The sequence below is a fragment of the Ailuropoda melanoleuca genome, chromosome 16 (assembly GCF_002007445.2).
Source record: "Ailuropoda melanoleuca isolate Jingjing chromosome 16, ASM200744v2, whole genome shotgun sequence".
In the NCBI taxonomy this organism is placed as follows: Eukaryota; Metazoa; Chordata; class Mammalia; order Carnivora; family Ursidae; genus Ailuropoda; species Ailuropoda melanoleuca.
The window spans coordinates 63,119,750-63,138,624 of record NC_048233.1 but is presented as its reverse complement, the minus strand read 5'-3'; the positions used below and the strand labels follow the sequence as shown (position 1 = coordinate 63,138,624).

The 18,875-nt window shown below is 45.2% G+C and overlaps 1 long non-coding RNA gene across 2 annotated transcripts in view; it reads right to left on the bottom strand.

The window, feature by feature from the left end:
* Positions 1 to 18,720, bottom strand: part of LOC109489355 — a 79,227-nt gene extending 60,507 nt beyond the window's left edge. For both annotated transcript variants that reach the window (XR_002142322.2, XR_002142323.2), the window contains exon 1: positions 18,491 to 18,720. This is a non-coding gene — a long non-coding RNA (uncharacterized LOC109489355). The remainder of the gene's footprint in view (positions 1 to 18,490) is intronic.
* Positions 18,721 to 18,875: the final 155 nt, after the last annotated feature.

Genomic DNA, 18,875 nt, shown 5'->3' with positions numbered 1-18,875 from the left:
TTGAGGGAGGGGGACACAAGCATTCAGTCCATAGCACCAGTCTTTCCTTGACTCCACCACCTTCTAACTGCAGCAGAAGACAGAAGTCTGGTAAGAACAGAACTATGTAGAATCCTCTTTCTTCTACAGAAGATGGTGGGAAGGAGGGTTGCTAGCTCAGCAGCAGCCTCCAACCTCCACGGGGAGAACGCCTCTCCTTTCCCAGCTATAGAAGCTGTGCTTGGAGCAACTCCACTGTGCCCCAGACAAAGTCTGGTCTTTGAGGAGCTCCCACTCTGCTCAGGATTTAGCTCAAAATTCTTAGTAGGATTTACAAGGTCTCACCTGCTCTGACCCTTGCCTACTCTCTAGCCTTGCCTTCACTCCCCATGCCCCAGTCACACCAGCCTCCAAAGCCAACTCCTTCTGCCTCAGGACCTTTGGACATGCTATTTTCTCAATTTTGGAATACTCCTGTTACCTTCTTTTGCCCGAATTATCCCTACTTATCCTGGGGCTTGGCCTAAAATCATACCCTGAAAGACATTTTCTTTAACCTGGAAATCTAAATCAATGGTATTTCCCCACTCAGGTCATAAAAGAGTGGCAGAGTCAGGAACTCGGGGCCTGGACTCACACTGCTTGACGCTATATTCTGAGCCCACCACTCATTAGCTGTGTGTCCTTGAGCAAGACGGGCAGACCTTCACACCTTTATTTCTCCGTCTTTAAAATGGGGCTAATAATAGCACCTTCTGCTGTGGATTTTATGATGATTAAATGAGAATCCATGCAGGGAGTTTGGAAGAGTGCCTGTACTATTAGTATAAGCTAGTATTCTCCTTTCTAGCATTTATCCAAATTGTCATTATAAATTATTTTTGTTATTATTTGTTCAACATCTGTTTTTCTACATGCTGTGGGTTATATGGCAGAAGACAGTGTCTTTCTTGTTCTCCACTGTCCTTGCCATGTCTAGCACACAGCATGCCATGTTACAGGCTCTCCATAGATGTTTCTTTTTTTTTTTTTAAGATTTTATTTATTTATTTGACAGAGATAGAGACAGCCAGCGAGAGAGGGAACACAAGCAGGGGGGGTGGGAGAGGAAGAAGCAGGCTCATAGTAGAGGAGCCTGGATGTGGGGCTCGATCCCGTAACGCCGGGATCACGCCCTGAGCCGAAGGCAGACGCTTAACGACTGAGCCACCCAGGCGCCCCTCCATAGGCATTTCTTGAATGAATGGATGGACATATTACTTATTCCTGGTCTGGGTCCCATAAAGAAGTGTCACCTTGTCAGAAAGTAGTCAATATTGTTAAAGAACATTGTCTGCAAATTTTTGATGGTCAGATTCAGGGCTGATTAACAGCCTAAAGTTCCATGTGACATTCACCATCTCTCCCTTTCCGGGGCCCATTCTCACACAGGGCCTCATGATGCTCATTGCCAGGCAGATTTATGAAACATCTCAACAGACGCTTACATTCCATATGTTACAATTTACACATTCCTGCTGGGGTCAAGGTGGGGAATGGCATGCGTGCTAATAGCTGTGTTTCTCACATGAACTTTCACATAAACCCTCTTCCCAGCTCGTTTTACTGATACATTATAATATACTTTTATAAACATTTTTTTCCAAGGTCATGAATGAATGCTTCCTAATTTCCATTTTTAGAGGACTGAAAGTTTAGAAAGGGTAACTAAAGGTTTGTTAGCCTAGCCCCTTCCATAGGCCAGGACTCTATCTGGACTATTCTAGCAGATCTCCAAACGGGACAATAACATTTTTCAGGGAGTCTCGCAAGCTCTCACCGTTTCTTCCTTTGGTTTCTAAGATACTATGGCTATATGTGTTAATTTTTTTTAAGATTTTATTTATTTTTTTGAGAGAGAGAGCAGAGTGAGAGAGAACACACGAGCAGGGGGGAAGGCCAGAGGGAGAAGGAGAAGCAGGCTCCTCGATGAGCAGGGAGCCCAACAAACGCAGGGCTGGATCCCTGGACTCTGGGATCATGACCTGAGCTGAAGGCAGACGCTTAACCGACTGAGCCACCTAGGCACCCCATATGCGTTAATTGTGTAATATTACTCTAATTATATTTGAAGTCCTAGAAAAAGTGCCCTTTTGCCAGAAAACATCCAACAAATTGCTGAATCCACATGGCTACCGTTGAGCCAGTTTGTTATGTCAGTGGAAACCTCCCACAGAGTATTTGCTTCTTGGCAAGAAGGCAGACCCGCATCAGTCTTCCTGTGCCTTCATTTTCTTTCTGACCTGAATTGTCAGTCAAGCTGTATCTTTGTTCCATTTGTCAAAACACCATTGTTCTTTCTCTTCCCTGTGGCAGTTTCTATTGTTAAAAAAACCAGAAGTCAGTGCAGCCTTGGGTTGATGGAAACAGGTCTTACTGACAGGGCAGCCTACGTTGTGGCCCAAGGCCAGCCTCAATTTTGGCGCTCAACATGGACATCCTATCAGGCCAACCAACTTTGGCTCCATCAGGAGACTACAACCCACAAAAGAATTTCTGTCACCCGTTGTTCTGTGCTGGGGCAACAACTTATCAGAGGCTGGTTTCTACAACAGGGTAATCTCCCAGTTATGACATCGTCATGTAAAATAATAAGCTCATTAAAAATAAAGCATGTGGGGCGCCTGGGTGGCACAGCGGCTGGGCGTCTGCCTTCGGCTCAGGGCGTGATCCTGGATCCCTGGGATTGAGCCCCGCATCAGGCTCCTCTGCTGGGAGCCTGCTTCTTCCTCTCCCACTCCCCCTGCTTGTGTTCCCTCTCTCACTGGCTGTCTTTCTCTATGTCAAATAAATAAATAAATAAAATCTTAAAAAAAAAATAAAGCATGTAATTTTTCTAAGAGAAATGTTTGTTAAGTCTGCTTTTCAAAGATCTGTGGCCCCAAGTTATTGAAAAGACACACGTGGTTTAATGCTAACCTAAGTTGATCTTATTCAACAGCGATTTCGCGTGAGGATAGGATAACAGACATTTTTAGATGCTGAATAGAAATACTATAAATTTGGATACTCCCACTATCATGATTTTTTTCTCCCCATGTTTAATGTGATTTTTCCAGAAAGTGTATTAAAACAGATTTTAAAATTCAATACCTCTATTAGATTGGGCTCTAAATGTTGCTTAAGGGAGAAGTGATTTCTCCAAAAATGGATAGGTAATTCCTTTTTCTGTCTCTCTAAATTGTCCTTCCAAAATAGTCGTTGGGACAATTTATTTAATAGATCAATTCTTGGGGTGCCTGGGTGGCACAGAGGTTAAGCGTCTGCCTTCAGCTCAGGGCGTGATCCCGACGTTATGGGATCGAGCCCCACATCAGGCTCTTCCTCTATGAGCCTGCTTCTTCCTCTCCCACTCCCCCTGCTTGTGTTCCCTCTCTCGCTGGCTGTCTCTATCTCTGTCGAATAAATAAATTAAAAAAAAATCTTTAAAAAAAAAAAATAGATCAATTCTTTTTAACAAGGATTATTGGGAATTGAATCGTGCAGTTCAGGGGACTCCTGAAGATCCTATGAACTTCCAGGAAGAAAAAGCTAATTCATATATGGGCTCAAATCAGAATGGCTTTGGATTCTCAAAAGTAATGCTGGAAGCTAAAAGGCAAAGAACGATGTCTTCAAAATTCCAAGAGAAAATTATTTCCAATCCATAATTATATAGCCAGCTAAATATCAATCAAGCAAAGGTTGGATAAAGTCATTTTCAGAGCTACAAGCCCCCTCCAAGTCCATCTCTGCCTTTCTTCACCCTGCTCTGGGCTGCCAGAGGCTGACCTATATAGATTGCCTCAACGGGCTCCCTTGCCTTCCACTTCTGGTAGGATTTGGCCAATGGGAATATACTGGCAGAGTCTGGAGGGAGTCTGTCATTTTCTATCTGTGGGACTTAGGACAAATGACAAGCTCTCTATGCCTCATATATACAATGGGGATGTTTATATGACTTTTCTCGCAGAGTTTCTGTAAAGATAAAATGAAATAATCTAAGATAATATGTATCACAGTGCCAGTCATTCAACAAACACACAATAAAAGGTGGTTATTATTATTATTATTATCCTTGTGCCATGGCTAGCCTGACAAGACCTGCCCACTCTTCAAAGAAGCCAAATGACCCAAGTGGCAGGATTGCCCCCGTCATAAGCCTCAGAGCTTCACTTGTGAATTCTGAAGGGTCGCAAAAAACCCCCCAAACAAGAAACTCAGCCAAGCGGGGAAGCTTCTTGCCCAGCCCCTGAAGCATAGCATAGGCTGAGAGGGCTTTTTCGGGTTGGACCCCAGCAGGGTGGGGCATCCTCTAGCAGCCGGCTCCAAGTTCTACCCACAGTCCTCAGTTCACATTCACAGTGCTCTTTGCCAGAGATAAAGGGGAAACTGGTACCAAGATGCATTTCTGAGAATAGCTGTGATCCCAAATACCTGAGGATCCATGGCTGTCTTCCTAAGGCACTCAGCCAGCCAGAGCTGTCTCAGCTTTGGGGCACATGACTCCCTGCCACGGATATTTAACCCCTCTCTCCTACCAACTGTTTGAGAAGTCCAGAAAGTCAACCTTGAAGGATTTCTGTCTTTTCATGTAACTGGAAGGTGCCACTTTGCCCCTATGAAGCCACTTTTCTTTTTTAAATTGGCAACATTCCTTTAGCTGCCAATTTCAGGATTGTTTGTGTGAGTGGGGATGAGGAAGGGAGAGATATGTAAACAGAAGTTGTTCTTGTGGGGAGAAGTCAGTGAGAAAGGCTCAGCTCAGTAAACACCAGGAATGTGTATGTGCACATGTGAACATCTATGCATACATACAGGCTTTGGGTTTATAAAGATGCATTTTCCTCTTCCTGTGACCATCAAAAATGGCCTAGCTCGGAGATCTTTTGAGAGCCAACTTGTTGAAAACCTGAGCGGACCCTTCAAAAGAACTTCTTCCTGCGTTATTTATTTATTTATTCCTGCAATATTATTGTGCTCGTACATTCCATCTCTCCTCTCTTCCATCCTGGCGTATGACAATTCAGGTTTGAAGAGAGGTAGAGAATGATAGAGAGAGAGGGGAATCATTCAGAAGGGGGGAAAATCACCTTGGGATTCCTTGAAATAGCAAACTCTGTAACTCCCCCACAGTGCATTGTCACTGTTATTCACTGTATTTAACAAAAAAAAAAAAAATTAATTTCAGGGACATAGCCATTGTATGAAGGAGGGTATGCCAGAATTTGGTACAAACAGGAAGTGGGTGGGTCTGCCTTCAGTTGACACTGTGTGGTTGAAACAGATTCTGTGGCAAAAGCCATTTCATTTTACTTTGGCCTACGGATCTTGTCATAACTGGGCTGGACCATTATAGATGGCTAAGTCTGAGCCTGAGAATAAGCGACGCCAAGGGCTGCTGTGGAAGTGGATCCCCAACGTTGACCTACTTCACTTCCTTCCAGACTTTTGACGCCTTGGCCGTATAGAGCGATGACTGCTGCTCTGACTGTGGTCTCCGAGGTTAACAGTTCAAACCTCCCAGCTTCAGTTTCCTCGTCTCAGAAACGGTGATCATAACTGTTCATTAAAACGGTTGTTATCAGAAGTAGCAAGAATGTATGAGAGAGCCCAGCCACTCAGTAAATGATGCCTAATAATAATAATAACAACAATAACAACAACTATTATTACGAGAAGGAGGAGGAGGCAAGAAGGAGGAAAGCCAATTTTAATTACACGAAGAAACCACCCCCCAGGACTATCTGGGGAGCACACACTTTGAGAAATCTTATTTAACATTCTCTTCAATAAGCTTGCTAATTTTCCTGATGGTGTTATTCTTTGTTTCTAAGCTTCAGCATTTTCTTCTGTTTTAAGTATACAATATTTTAGGTCTGACGTCACAAAGTTCATCGTCTTGTTTTTATCTTTCTCAGCCTCATCCACATCCTTGGTTACTGTTGCCAGGTATCCTGGGGTCACCCAAAGTACCTTTGTTCTAGAGACCTTTCAAAGGAAGCCAAGGGAGCAGTTTAGAAAACTTCTCTTGTTTGTAGACAAAAATATATTAAAACAACCAAGGGAGTGATGACTCTCCGGGATCATTATTTTTAATGCCTTACTGGACACGTTCGAAATGCTTTTCAGGTCCGCTGGGAGTCAAATTAGGAGAAAATCTTTGTTTTATTTCGTTTTACATCTTGGAACTTGATCTTTGGTAAACTTCTGTGAGGTTTGCACATTGTGTAACACTCTTCCCCCCCCCCCAATACTGTCAGGATTTCATCAGCTTTAAATAGGCAACAAAAACACAGGGAGGAGAGGATTAACGGTTTCTGTGTGGCTTTCTGGTTATCTTCCTTTGACTATGCTACTAAGTGCGACTCTGAAAGGCTCCTTGTGCTTTGGGTTTGATCGGCCACTCACTGCAGTTCACTTCCAAACCAGAAGAGCTCCCCCTTGGGGTATCCTTGCTGCGAAACCTCTGGGAGGCATCACTGACTACTTCAAGCAAAAACGATGCTGTCAGTGTGTGAGGCATCTCTGTAGGTCGGGTCCTCTGTAAGTTATAATGATGCTTTTCTAGTTTTAACAATATAGAGATTAGCTAATTATTTACAGGCCCACCAGAGGCCCTCTCTCTAAAACTTAAAGAAATGGCTTTTGGTCTCCCTGATTACCTTAGGGAAGAACTGAAGGGAATTCTCAGACCTGGTGTAAGGGAGGGTGGGTACAAGGATACTTCTTGTAGCAGAACATCCTTATCCTGCTTTGATTGTGACCAAGTCCTATGGCATAACCAGACAGAGCACGCTGATAGCAAGGACGGTGTGTCTCCTGTTCGATTATTGGGGCTGTGATATGCATTCAGTAAGTGTAAATGAATGAATGCAGTTACAGAAAGACAGATCTCCCCTCCCATAGGCTGGGCCTTAGCGAGAGCTCTGCCACTAACTAGCCAGGTAATCTGGGGCAAGTCGTATAATGTTTTATCAGAAAAATGAGGGGTAGAACTAGATGTTCTTTGAAGTCCCTTGCAGCTGCAACCTGCTGCAAACTGCTGTTTCAACCTGGAGAAAAATTGTCTTAATATCCTAGGTGAACTGAATGACCCCTAGGAAGGTACCATATTGAGTTAGGAAAAGGAGATGATGAAGAATTTCTTAGAAAATAATATTTAGATTCCTCTTGCCCCCCGCCAAAGTACTTAAAGCACGTACAACGTTTATCTGAAAGTGAAGAAGGCCAGCTGTTTCAAATATTCTCGTCTTTTGAAAATGGTCTTGTTGATGGAGCTTTGCAGAGAACTTGTGTCTCTACGGGGGGTCCTCCAAGCATGTGACCCATCTGAGATGAGCAGGTGAATTTTTCTCTTTTTTAAATCTGGTTTCAGACACGAAGATGATCAAGGAGGAGCTTTAGCATTATGCACTCATCTTAGATCCACTGGTGACAGACATAGTTAGAACTGTGTCTGGTGCATGCAGTTGCCTTAAGGAAATAGGACAAAATGGACCTAACAGATGTTCATGCTATTCCAATAATAATAATGATACACTGTGCTTATTTGGAGCAGTACCAAATTGTTCCTGCTGACTTCAAGGTCCCAGTGCAAAATCCTGGATTCAGATCCTGTGGATTTATCACACTCACTGGAGGACATTGGCTTTGCAAACCTCTGAATGGATTATCCTCTTCCATTAGAGTGGGCTCATCCTTTCCAAAAGATAACATCTTGTTTCTCTGGCCCGAGTTTCCCTCGACTTCTTTCAAAACACAATTTGTGAAAACAATGTGTGAGAACACATGACAATGGGAAGTGCTCAGTGGGAATTCTGCAATAAATATGTCAGGTATATAAACTAACTGACGCTATTTATTTGGTCCTTAAGAAGAAAGTATCGGGATACAATAAATTACAATCATTTTTCAACATCTCAGATTTCTCCAGTAACGCATGTATGTTGGCAGACCTTAGTGGATCATGCTAATTTATTTGTAAATCATCAAAGGAAAGAATAAAACATATGTTTCCAGGCAAGTGAATGGGCTGGAAAACCAAATTGGGCAACAGCAATATTTTCCTACGCCAGAAGTAAACATGTCAACATGGTGAGGAGGGTTTTGTCCCACTTCTGGCTGAACTTTGAGGGGTGAGATGGCTAATACCGAGGGACCCAGCTTTGTAGTCCTTTCTCACAAAGCATTCCATGATTCAAGAAAAGGACAATCTGCAGCGTGACACGGCGAACTAGGTCAGAATAATATTTCTTAATGGTGATTCCTACAATGTTCTATTAATTACACCAGTGGTTCAGAATTTTCTGTGCCTTGATAGGTTGTATTTTTAAGTAGGCACACATTTTTTAAAATTTAATGTGATATAAAACTGAGTTCCAAGGAATCCCTACTATGTAAGTGGTGAAAAATGATGCAGGGGTGTGGGAGAAAATATGTATCTATCCACATACATGCAGCACAAGCCGGTATTCAAAGATGATCTTTGTGAACATAAAAGTTTATGCTGTTTTTGATTTGTGTGGTTTAAAAAAAAAACACTAGCAATGTTTAGGGATCTTGGAGCATAACATCAGAGCAGAAACTCTTTGCCCTAAAGTCACATGTACTCTCTGGCTTTCTCTCTTATTGCTTCACATAGATTCTCCTTCTTCTCTAGCTCAGTTTACCCACAATTCCCTTTTTGGGCGGCATCCCTACAGTATGCCTTGCTTCTCCTCACCTGCCTTTTTCTTTCCCACCATTTCTTGAGCCTGGGGGGAGGCATTCTCCAGCTCCACTGGGATAGCGTGGGAGAACCTAGCTCAAGGACTGCTCCTCCAGGAAGCTTCTTTTTACCCCAGCTAGAAATGATGCTCTCTTCTAGTGACAGTACCCCGAAGCAGGGTTTCTTAACCTCAGAATTGTTGACATTTCAGGCAGGATAATTCTTTGTCGTGGGGGGACTGCCCTGTGCATTAAAGAAAGTTTAGCAGCATCCCCAGCCTCTACCCACTAGATGCCAGGAGCATCCACTTTCCTACCCTGACCAAGCTGTGATAATCACAAATGTCTTTAGACATCGCCAGATGCTCCGTCCAGAGGTGCAGAAAAGCACTTCAGTTAAGAACTACAATTCCTCTAGGGCTCTCCCCAAATCAGATCACAGATTCTGGAGAACAAGGGTCAGGTCCCTAACAGTGTTTTGGTTCATATTCAAAGTTATTTGATGATTAATAAATAAAATATATTTTTAAAAATTATCAGTTGGCAGTTTTTGAAAATTAACACATTAGGTTAATTTGAATCAGGTCAGACTCCCAGAAAACTATAAAAAGGGATTATGCTGCCTTTCCTTTTAGAAGAAGTTTAGGGTTTTCTTCTTCTTTTTTTTAGAGAACACCATTGGGTTGAAATGAGAAGCCACCTGTCAGAGAATATCACTGTATCTTTTGAAACTTTATTGTTGAAGTCCCTAACCATTGTCTGATGATCCTTAGAGGAAGGCCAGTGAGTTAAGTTTCTGTTGGAGTTTAGTACTAGGAAAGTTTGTCTCTTCTGAAAACACTGAGTTTCTTCTCTCTATTGCATAACAAGAGATATGTAACCAGTTTTATTCTCCCTTTTTGACTTGGGTGTCAGGAAGCTCAGAACTAAGTTTTATGCTCAATTACAGTAATTATTCCTCATCCTTTGATCTCTCTCTCTTTTTTAAAAGATATTATTTATTTATTTGAGGGAGAGAGATCCAGCGGGGGTGGGGGGTAGATAGGGACAGAGGGAGAGGGAGAAGCAGACTCCCTGCTGAGCAGGGAGCCTGACAGGGGCTCAATCCCAGGACCTTGAGAAGATGACTTGAGCTCAAGGCAGACACTTAACTGACTGAGCCACTCAGCTCCCCTTCATCTTTGATTTCTAATATTAATCCAATCTTTTCTTCTTCTCACTAGCCACAGTTAACTCTTGTCTTTCACCTTTGTTCTAATGGCTTTCTCGAATCTATTTTTTTTACAAAATAAAATTTAAAGCAAGTGGAGTCCTTATCATTTACTATCAATACCAAAACACGTTGGGAAGTAAAAGGAGAGCAATTAATAATTAAGCTGGGACAACAGCTTAAACTTCGACTGTTCTGGGCAAGATAAAAATGTGGTGTCACTCTAGAAATAAATAATAAATATAACAGATAACAACAGTTATTCCATTCTCAGGTTGGGGCTAATTAAAGATAAACATGTGCCCTAAACAGAGAATCAAAGTTATGTGTTTCTTATTTATTGTCTGTCACATCCGTTGATTAGAGTTTGATATTTATTACCTCTTGGGAAATTTTGTAATTAGCCTCTGTATCAGCAGAGAAAAAAATCTGGGGCTTTTTAAAATGTTATTTAATTTCTACTAAAGGGGAGAGGGAGATCCTTTAGATCTGGAACAGTGATCACAATAGAAGTTTCATTTGTTTGTGATTTATGGAGACTTGGGATAAAGGCACTATTGACCAGTATCAGATTTCTAATGACTCTATCTTGTTTTTCCTGAGCAACTTCTCATAAACTTTTGTAATATCTTGAGCGGCCAGCTGATACTATGTTCAAGCCTGTTTATAGAGCTATTAATAAATGCTATGTGGCAACTCCAGGAAGAGGGTCAAACTGTTTTTTTCTCTCCATTGGCTGAAAAGTTTTCTGCTTATTTTGAAAAATAAGAGATTACTGAAGTCCTTGATATATGCTGGATATTCTGCAAAGAAACTCAGTGAAAATAAATGGGATTCTAACTTATAAGCTAATGGACTCATAGTCAAAAAGGAAAGTCATTGTCAATGCCTTGGTTGCCAAGTCTTTCCCATATGAGGGAGCGAGATTTCGATGTGCCACAGGTGAATTTATTGATTGATTGATTGATTGATTGATTATTTACTTATTGGTACAGAAAATTTAGAAGATGGGAATTTGTTTCTGTGTGTGTGCTGAAATCATGCTGTAATTCAAGTTCTTGGTGGGTGATCAGTTTTCTGAAGTAAATTAATATTTTCTGATAAGACAAATTGAAAACTTAATAGCTACCTTTTATCGATTTCTGACTACATGCTGGGCACCATGTAGGCACGTTACATGTGTTGTGTTAATCTGTTCTCAAAACAACTCTGTGAGATGAAGGTATCATTAGCTCCCATTTTTACAGTTATGAACCTTAAGGCTCAGAGAAAGTAAGGAAGTCACACAAAGTCATACAGAAAATAAGGAGCCGAGGAGGATTTAAACCCCAGACATCTGATCCCTAAGCCCTGCTCTTTATACTATTTCATTCTGCCAGAGTAAAAAAAAAAAAAAAAGTATCAGTGTGAAAAGGTAAAGCTCCAGGAGCATGACCAGAGAAGAGTAACAACAAAAGTAGCAGCCACACCGAGGTAGCAAGTCCTCTATGCCAGACTGTGTTCAGAAAGGTTACACACACATCTCATGTCATCCTCACAACAGCCCCATGAGAAAGGTACTATGCCCACTTTACTAACGAAGAAACATGCAGGAGAAAATGATGTACCCCGACACTCCCTGCAGCATTTCTTTCCCTGGTTAGTTCCCGTGTTACAGATGGTCCTGATGGCTCTCTGCAAGCATTGCCTAGCATTTTGCAGTTTTCAAATCACCGTTTGCTTTATTTCATCCTTATTATCATTTTTGTTTTACAGATAAGGGTATTGAAAAATCAAGAGCTTAAGTTATTTCCCCAAGGCCACAGTCATTGCCAGAAACAGGATTTGAGCCCAAGTGTTTTTATACCTAGCCCAGGATTCTTTATTCTAGACTAGGCTACATATCTGAAATGTGGCTATAAGGAACAATGCAATCCTAAACCTTTCAAGCTGACATTAACCTATAGCCTTCTGTACTGAAAGGGAAGAATCTAAGCTTGATTTTCCAGCAAAAGCCACGTATTTCCTGGTTCAGGACTGGGTATAGGACAGAATGATTTCAATTCACCTTAAGGCAGCAACAGACTCTGGTTAAGGTTAGAGTTGTTGGCAAAGGGCTTCTCTTCCTGCCCTTCTCCCTGATCCAACAACAGTGAAGATTTTCTTAATTCACACCAATATCGATATTAAGTCTATAACTTATTAATTAATTAGAAGCAAAGAATAATATAATCTATATGAATATAGATAATAGTCACCATTTATTGAGTGCTCCCTTTGAGCTAAAAAATGGTACATGCTTTTCCTCACCTAGTTCTCTCAACTTCAATAAGTGCTGCTATTTTTATCAAGAGGAGCAAATGGAGTGTTTCGGAGGTTAAGTAACTTTCGCATCACTCAGCTGTGGTGGTGATTTTATTTTATTTTTTAAAGATTTGATTTATTTATTGGTCAGAGAGAGAAAGCACAAGGGGGGGAACTGCAGGCAGAGGGAGAAGCAGGCTCCCTGCTAAGCAAGGGGAGATGATCCCAGGATCCTGGGATCATGACCTGAGCTGAAGGCAGACAGCTTAATTGACTGAGCCACCCAGGTGTCCCTGGTGGTGGCAATTTTAATGCAGCCCTATCTAAACAGCTATCCTCCTGATTCCATAAAGTCCAGCTCCCTTGTAGGCAGAGATCTGTCCAGATCAAGCGTTCCAAATCCTTCACACCCTTCCTGCCACAAAACAGTAAGTGGGATACTCACGAACACATTAAGACAGGGCAGTGCACGAACACATTAAGACAGGGCAGTGCACGTATATTTTCTCCCATCCCTGTCTTACCTTTACTCCTCTAGTCTACTAAATCTCCTTGCTTCTTTGCAGTATTTACCCCTAGCTGAAAGTGTCTGCCTTGTTTGCTTGCAATTTGTCTGTCATTCTTACTGGAATGTAAGCTCCGTGAGAGGAGGGTAAGCATGTCCTCCTACTGCCAGGTTTCCAGTCCCTGCCACAATGCCTGGCACAAAGGAAATGCCAATAAATAGTTGCCCCAATGGTGAATGAACTGATGAAACCCAAAAGCTGACAATGCCCCTGATGAAGAAAAGGGGGACTATTCCCTTTCTCTGGTAAACTCCTTGATTAAAGAGAAAGGGGGGGAAGGCTTTGGAACAATCATTTCTAAAAGGCAAAGAATGCCTTGGTTTGCCAAGTTTACAGAGAGCTGTGATTATGAGTTTTGTGAGCCGTTGCTCCGTAAACATTTTGTCTGATTTTTTTTGTCTTGGTAAACCTCTGCTAGGAATTCTGGCAACTCCCCTTCCTCACTCCCCCACCCCCTTCTCCCAGTTCACCTCCAGTGAATTCACATCCTTCTGCCGACCAGCTGCATATCCGGGTTCGCAGACGAAGGCCCAGGTGGCTCTTCACTAATGGCTCATGTTATCTGCACGAAGAGCCAGTGCCTTTTCTGAGTAGATTTTTTTTTTTGAAGCTAAATTGACCTTTGGTAGGGGGGAAAAGCATTCTACAGAAAGCAATGTTTTGCTCTCTATTCATTTCTTTCCTTATTTCTTCACTTCTCATCAAATATATCCTGCATATCTTTCTTCAAAAAAATTGTCTACTAAATATTCCTAATGCAAACTGCTGAGATTTTTCTTCTGCCATGCTTTTTGAGCCACCAAATCGCTAAAGAATATACCCTTCCTGCCCTGCCATCGCCCCCATATTCCTAACTCAACATTTGGATATTTTTACAACGTACATTCAGTTTGAAAGATAATACTGATACCTTGTTTTATATGAACATTTATACACCAGGACCCTTGCGAGGCACTGACTTCATTGGGATACTTTACGGCTTAATACATCTGAATGATTTATATCTCGTTTTGTCTAAGCATTTATGCTAATAAATTTAACAGATTTCCCCAGTACTGCCTGGTCCTTCGTTTTCTTCAGAGGGTCAAAGTGAGAGGAAAATAAAGCAGTGTGTTACTAAAGAAAGAAGGAAGAAATTGGCCTAACCAATTTAGAACACAAATAAAATTACAACACAAATAAAATCTCTGATTACAGTTAAGCTGGAGCAACAGTCAAAAAGAAGTTCCTAGATCTGGATAGATTTCTGTAATTAAGCTGTTTCTCAAAGGCAAAGTCGCAAAATGACAGAATATTTAGCAAGCTAATTTACTAAGGAATATTTTGGTCCCATATAATTAAATCCAATGCTTAAGAAAAAAACACTGAGAAAAAACTGACAACTATTAAAATGAGTGCAGTAGGGAGAGGGAAAGGGATAAGATAAAATCCAGTCTATAAAATATATTCCATTATCTTTTATAGGTTAAAAAAACACAAAAGAATACTTGGAAAGAATCTTCTAAGATGGAAAGATTTTAAGATTGTGTGGGTTTTTTTTTTTTTTTTACAGGTGCAGAATGTAAGTTGGTTTCTCTCTCTCTCTCTCTCTCTCTCTTTTTTTTTCTTTTTCCCATTTTTCCCCTGTTGTTTGCAAAGTTGAATCTGGGGTCAAGAGTTCTAATTGTAACCTCAGACTGGAATTCCAGATGGTGCGCTTAGGACTGGGAGCAACTCTCAGTTCATCAATTTCATGGGCCTACGTATCTGCTCTGGCCACGGCCCGGCCTCCATCCCCACTGTGGCATTAATGCAGAACAAATTGAGACATATCCTCTATATAATTAGTTCCAGAATTTAAAAAGATTTACGGTATAATAATAGAGGCAGCGCTGCGGAATCCTTTCAACGGGGACTCTCTAGGAGCTTGGGGACCATCTCGCGGTGGTATCAGAACAGACGGGTAACTCTGGCGGTTCCAGGCACTGCAAGCTGGGGGAGAGGGGAAATTTTTGCACCGCCCAGGCGGCGGTGTTCCACGGTCCTGAACCCCCAAACTGGGTCAGAGAACGGAGCTTGTACTGTAGACGAGAGGTTGTTCAAAAAGATAGAGTTCTTTTTCAAATGAGCAGAGGAAGCCAGGGTGGGGGGACAAAAGGGAGGCACACTCTAACAAAAGTCCCTCCCTTACTTTTTTTTTTTTTTAATTTAAAGAAATGAAGCTGGGGTTTATACTGCCAGCACGGGGCTGGAAACCGGCCTAAGCGCCTGCCCAGAGGCTGGGGGTGAGCAGATACCTAAGAGCTGGAGTGGGTAGGCAGGGGAGGAGCAGCGGTTAGGCTGCTGGTCCTGCGTGTGGAGCTCCGGGCTCTAGCCCCTGAGCGAAGTGCTAATCGAGCGCCAGTTCCTCCTGGGCGGCTGGCGGTGGAGCCACTCCTCTTCTGCGTCTGCGGCCCCAGCCCTTGACAGATCCCAGCGCTTCGGGAGTGTTTATTCAGTTGTTGGCGGCCGGGGAGGGGGGGGGCGCCCGGAGCGCAGCCTGGGAGTACGCGCTGCTCCCTGGGGCCGCGGCTGCAGGGCCGCGCTCATCTCTTGGTCAGATGCAGTTGACAGCGCCGGGGTCAAAGGGGGGCGGGGTAGAAGTCCTCAGTACCCTCTACCGCTCAGCGGCGATTTTTTGATCTCGCAATAATTAAGCACCTTCCAGGCCAGGATGCGTTTTACCAATGTATCAGAGCCACATGGGTTTTCAGTGTCTCTCTCTCCCTCCTTTCTTTACACCCCATTCCATTAGCCCTACAGAGGCAGAAGGGTAGTGGGGGTAAAGCCCCGCGCTAAACGTTGAGAAACCTGGGTTTCAGCTCGCTTTTGCCAGTAATTTGCTATGTATCCTTAATAATAGTGACAATTGTAACGTTTATTGATTGCATAAACCAACTCCATCCTCCAGTCTAATCCCCACAACCCCATGAAGTGGACGCTAGTATTCCATTATCCAGTCTGATCAATAAGGAAACTGAGGCTCAGAGAGGCTATGGAAGTCCTCTAGGGTTGCACAGCTGTTACCTGGTTGACCTGAGATTCCGTTCTCTGACCACCAAATCCTCTTAACCACTGCGCTCTACAGCTGCCTTTCCTCCCTCTGCCTGCGCCTCAGTTTCCCTCTCTGTAGACGGGGAGTTGAATTTCCGCCTCTGCCAAATGGTGGTTCAGACCAGATCTGTGCCACAAGTCTCAGCGCTGACGGGAGTGGGAAGGTGGATGAGAGAAGGGAGCGGCCAGGTCTCCGCCGCCCTCATTTCCTTGGGCCTCGAACTACGGAGGGGCAGGAAAGCGCCCACCTGCTGAGGAGGGCAGAGTTCCCCCCGGCCAGGTTCTTGTCCCTCCGCCTCGCAGGCTCAGGGCGCCGAGGCCAGCGTAGCGGATGCGTCTGCCTGGGTAACCGCCGAGCGCCCGCAGAGAGCGTTACCCAAGGGAAGAAATGGGACCGCAGTGCGCGGGTTTCCCAGCGTTGAGCCCGGCGCTGCTGGGTTTCCGGGGATGGGGATGGGTGGGGACATTCGCAGATGTCCTCTCGGGTGAGGCCCTCCGACTTCGAGCGGCTACCGACGCGCAGCACTTGCCGGCCCGCGGGTTGCACTAAACTCCTCCCACCGTTTTAGACTACGAAATTGGAGCGAGGAGGCACCCCAAGTTTGAAGCGGGTATCGTACTACTACTCTTCCCTCCCTCTAGGATTCTCAGGCAACAAATGGCGAGGGAAGAGGAGTCCTAAATTTTCTCGGCCCTCCTTTCCTCTCACTCCACCCCACCCCGTCCCTGAACAAAAACTTTTTTTTTTTAACGGAAAGGAGCAAAGTGAAGCACCTCTGCCCTATCTAGAATTCAAAACCACAAAAGCTCACGTTCAAGCCGCCTCTCCCCAAACACCCCCCCCAAAAAAAACTTTGCAAAGGAGGATAAAAGAGAAACAATCTCGACCTTTCCGTTGGCAAATAAAAATCCCTGACTTTTCATAAAGAGCTCTCCTTCCCTCGTGGGGCATGAGTGAATCCTAGTTAAGAAAAACTACTTCGACGTCGAAATAAAAGTGGTGGGTATGAGGAAGGGGTCTGCGGCGTTCTAGGGACAACTTGGCCTGAGAAGTTTCGACTCCCGGGCCTCTCGGCACCAACAGGACCAAACGCGCACGCCCTCTGCCCAGGTCTCCAGCCCAGCTACAGGTTTCCAGACTGCACTTGTGGGAGCGTAGTGGGAAGCCCACGGAGCGTCGGGGGACAAGGAGCTGGCCTTCAGAACCTTTTCATTTAAAAAAAAAAAAAAGACAAAGCTTTTGAGTGGAGACAAGCACAGTCAAGCACCAAAGTAGCGCAAAGAGGGGTGCAGGGCTTCGGAGGTGGCCGGAGGAACAAGCGGGTAGCGCGTGTTCCCGACCTTTGCCCTCACGGTCTCCTGCGCCTCTAGGACGAGCGTCCCCAAGAGGAGGGAATTTTTTGTGGCGCGTAGGTTCTGAGCCCGCCAACGCCTCGCGTTCGCAGCCGGAACTCAGGTCTACTTCAATTTCTCAGGGAAAATAAACTGAAACCACAGGGCAAGAAAATGAAGAGTTTGTCAAGGCTCTTCAAACGTTCCGTTTCTTTGTAAAGCTGCAACGACCTCGGTTGGCGCTTCGCGAGGGCTTGGCGGGGAGCTGCGGGCCCTTCCGCCGCCAGCCTCGAATAAGAGGCCTGGCGGCAACCGGCCGCTGCCCGCCCGCGCTCCTGGCCGTTCCAGGCTGCGCCGTCGCCGCTGCCCCTGGCTCTCCTGGGCGTTTCCACGCGCCCCGAAACGCACTCCAACGCGGGTTCCCAGCGCTCCTCCCTGCCTAGGATCCGCATCCCCGTACATCCTAACTACTGTGGAAGAACCAAAAAACAAAACAAAACCTCAAACACCTGCCCAGAGGCGCGGGGCTCCCAGCGATGCGAACACTGCCCTGGACCGCGGGCCACTGAGGGCTTTCCTTCGTGGTCCGCCTAACTGGTTTGCGTCCCTTTATCAGTCACTGCTTGTCCAGAAGGGTATTCTCGACCGTGAGCAGAGGCCGAGCTCGGCGGAATTGGCTGCAGGAGCCACCCTCTCCCCTGGGGGACTTGTACTTCGAATCCTCCCCACCTCTCACCCTCCAAGCTGGGCTCCAGGATTCTCCGGTCGGAATGTGTGCAGGCTCTGGGTGTTTCCCTAAGGGTTTTCTTCCCTCCCAAACTAGCCGCTGTTTTCCCGGCTTCACCGAAGAAGAGTTAAATATTCCTCACTAGAAAAGGAGATTAAGTGCCGACGACACCAATCTTTACGCAGGCGACAACTGCTGTCGTCTGGGCGCAAACCTCATCAAGTAACCAACTACCAGACGATCGAAATATGCCGTTTATCACAGCTGGTGCACCGCGCCCCGTAGGTCACCCATGTTCACCTTGAGTCTGGCCTCTGGAACCCATAAAGTGTCAACCCCGCCCCCAATCCCAGTGAACCTGAGATTTCGGCCACCACTCCTGCCTGGAGGCTCAAGAAGCAAGAGTTGGACTTTCGGGCTCAGAGCAAAGGAAATCGCCTCTTTGAAGCCCTGAAAAGTTTTCAGTGCTTTCCTGAAGTTCCCGCCCTCTTGGAGCTCACCTGCCCCTCCCCTGAGCCCGCCCTCTCAGATTAACAACCCCATCCCGCCCCCCCCCCAACGTACAGGGATGCAGTGGGGACAGTCACTGCTCACCTGGAGAGACTCGCCAGTGCGCAGAGGCGCCCACACTTGCGAAGGCCGAGAAGGGGAGGTGGGGGGGAGGGCTGTGTCCCGCAGGCCAGCTGAGAGCGCGTGGCGGGTAGGAGAGGAGGGTGTCTCTGGGAGGTACGCTCCCTCAGGCCCGCCCCCCACCCCCGCGGGGAGGGCGCCCCCACGGAGCCGCGCGCGCTGCCTGACTGGGCTTAGGCTGCGGTGTGAATGGAGCGGCCCAGGCTCCTGGCTCCTCCTCCTCCCCCGCCGCCGGCCCCTCTTATTTGAGCTTTGGGAAGCTGGGGGTAGCCAGGCAGCTGGGGTAAGGAGTTCAAGGCAGCGCCCACACCCGGGGGCTCTCCGCAACCCGAGTCTGTCCGCTCCCCCC